Consider the following 3478-nt stretch of genomic DNA (forward strand, 5'->3'; position numbering starts at 1 on the left):
TTTAGATGCAATCTATACTGAAGGCTATGTACTTTAATCTTCATCAGTAAATATTTTAAGTCGTCTTTACTTTCAGTAAGCAAGGTTGTATCATCTGCATATCACAGGTTGTTAATGAGTCTTCTTCCAATCCTGATGCCTTGTTTTTCTTCATATAATCCAGTTTCTCAGATTATTTGCTCAGCATACAGGTTGAATAAGCATGGTGAAAGAATGCAACTCTGTTGCACACCTTTCTTAATTTTAACCATTCAGTGTTACCATGTTCTGTTAAAACACTTTACAGGTAGGAAGCCAAGGCTCAAGGAGGTCACTATCCCTGGTCCATATCACACAGCTGGTGAGAAGCACAGACAGACCAGTAACACCCAGATCTTCCATGTCCACTCCTGGATTGTTTACATCAACTGCAACAGAGACTTCACTCCAGGATAATTCAGGTATTAATTTGTCTGCCATAGTCCCTAGGTGGGAAAAATGGGTAAGCACTCACCTAGTAACAGAAAGGTCTGGCAGTCTGAATCCACCCAGTGGTGCCTGGAAAGAAAGATCTGGTAATCTACTTCCAAAAACATCAGTTATTGAAAACCCTATGGAGTACAATCCTACTCTGTCACACATGGAGTTGCCATGAGGTGGAATCAGCTCCATGGTAACTGGTTGGTTTGCTTTTCATTTTCTGCCACAATCAAGAGAATGTGAGTTTCTGGAGGCTCCAGCTACTCATCTCTGTGTGCTTAGCTCTTAGCACACTGCTGGGCACAGGGTGGATTGACAGTAAATGTCAGTGCATGAATGATATATTCTTTCCATGTCCCACAAGGCCCGGGATTGTGATGACCAGAAAGATAAACACAGATAACTCCATGATAACAGCCAACATTTGCCTCTTGCTTATCAGCTCTTTGACACAGAAAGACAAATTCGATTCTTCAATCAATCCAAAGACACCAGTCACCCTTTCTATTTACTGGGCCAGAAGACTGAGGCTCAGATAAGCCAGAAGGCTTTGCTCAAGTTTCCTTCTTTGAAAAGGTGGAGCAAAATCTCAAATTCCAAGCCCTAAATGCTGGCATAACATTCTTTGTTTTATCTGATCAATAAATTAAATTCTTTTATAGTTCTTGGTTATGCTGACCTCAAGGTCACAGTTCGAAACCACCAGTTGTTCCACAGAAGAAAGATGAGGCTTTCTGCTCCGTAAAGATTTACAGGTTCAGAAACCCTATGCAAGGTCACTATGAATCAGAACCGACTCCACTGCACACCACCACCACCACCACTATAGTTCTTTGGTGGCCATGAGTCAGAATGAACATGATGGTAGCTATCAACAACAACAACAACAACTTCCAAAAGAAGTTGCAAATATGTAATCCCCAAAACGACACACTGTTAGTATCATTCCATTTTCCTTCTGAGGAAACTAGGACTCAGAGACATTCCAGAACTTGTCTTAGAGCACACAACTGGTAAAGTGGAGGGCTGGGATATTTCAGGAATTTCATGTTCTCATCCTTGGAAAGTTGTCTCTCTTTAAATGTGGAAACTGACTAATAAACTTAAGTCAATAGACACAAACATAACAGTTGTGAGAATGGCAAAGGACTGGACAGCATTTAGTTCCATTGTACAATGGGCCACTATGAATCAGTACTGACTTGACGACACCTGACAACAGGCCCTGGGTTTTACTTCATTTATTCCTCACAGCAGCTCCCCAAGTTGATCTTAGCATTCCTAAAATGAGACTCCAAGTGGTGGAAATGGTGAGCTGTAGAGTGGAATTTGAACCAAGTCTGTCTTTCTGTGCTCAATGATTAATTTTTGAACTTAAAACCCACCCAAAGTACTGCAGAAGAAAGGCCTGGCAATATGTTTCCCTAAAGATTACAGCCAAGAAAACTCTATGGAGCAATTCTTCTCTGACACATGGGTTGCCATGAGTTGGAATCTGACTGACAGCCTTGACAAGGTCTTTTGTTTTTCTGTCTGATTCTTGAGCAATGGTTCCTTCCTTCTTGTGGTCCTGCACCCACTTTTTCCTTGTTTGCAGTAGTCTCAAGGTCTGTGTCCTGCTCCACAGACTGTACTTCTTGACTGTGACCCAGGTGTTTTGGGGTAAATATGGGGGTTATGGGAGTTTCTGGACTAGCTGAATCAAGGCAGAGCCCCTAACTTGGGGGCACAGCTGGTGCTTCAGGAGTGATAGGAGGGTGGGGTACTCCCAAACTCTGCACTCAGGAAGAGGAGGACACTTCAGAAGAAATGGGAAAGGAGCCTGTGTTGGGGGATTCCCGATTCCCTGGACCTATAAGTCCTAGGAACAGGCCTGACTTCCTGGTTGTGTAGACTCCTGCAGCTACATAGGGCCATGTGCTTAGAAGGGCTTTGTGCTTGGCTAAATGTTGTGCTGTTAACATTGTGATATTCCTAGTGAGTTTTGAACCAGTAAGACCAGTTGTTGTTGAGTTGATTTTGACTCATGGTGATGCCATATATGTCAGAATACAACTGTGATTCATGGGGCGTTTGAAAATAAATCACCAGGTCTTTCTTGTGAGTGGACTTGAACCACCAATCTCTCCATTAGTATCTAACAGCAGTTTACAACACCCACAGAGTGCAGATAACCAGCTTTTTTAAGGATTGTATACATGTCTCCCCATTGCCTTCTTGCCTGCATGGTTTCTGCTGAGGGATCAGAGCTTAATTTGATTTGCTTGCCTTTGTAAGAAACACTTCTCTTTTCCCTAGCTGCTTTTAGGATTCTCTCCTTGTCTTTGATTTTGGAGAGCTTGATTATGATATGTCTTGGTGATTTTTCTTTTGAGGTCTATCTTTCCTGGAGTTTGTTCAGCTTATCTTCTCATACTTCAAGATGTTAGGGAAATTTTCTTCCAGAAGTTCTCATCTATCTCCTCAGTGGACATCTGTGATTCTTCCTATTCTAGAATGCCAATAATTCTTACGTTATTCCTCTTCATGTTGTAGATTCTCTTCAGATTTTTTTATCCTTTTTTCTGCTTGATCTCAAATAACCAGCTTCTATGGAGTAGTTTCTGACTCATGATGACCCCGGGTGTGTCCAGGTAGGACTTGCTCCATAAAATTTTCAATGACTATGATTATTTATCCAGGTCTTTATTCTGAGGTGTCTTTGGGTAGACTCAAACTACCAACCTTCCTATTAGCAATCAGGCATGTTAACTGTTTGCACCACCCAGAGATGTCTGAACCAGAAGCCCTCACTTTTTACTTTGCACTGGGTTCCTCCCTCTGAGGGACAACTCCTTACTGGATTGTGCATCTGAAACAGGTTTGTGGCATTCTGGTGCCATATCAGATTTGGGACCAACAGAATTTGATGTACTGTAAATGAGTTACCCAAATCTCTATGGAACATTTAGGTTGTTTTGAGTGGCTGTATTGCATCTCAATGTAAAGAAAGCAAAAATCCTTACCACTGGACCAATAA

This window comes from Chrysochloris asiatica, unplaced genomic scaffold (assembly GCF_000296735.1).
Source record: "Chrysochloris asiatica unplaced genomic scaffold, ChrAsi1.0 scaffold00156, whole genome shotgun sequence".
In the NCBI taxonomy this organism is placed as follows: Eukaryota; Metazoa; Chordata; class Mammalia; order Afrosoricida; family Chrysochloridae; genus Chrysochloris; species Chrysochloris asiatica.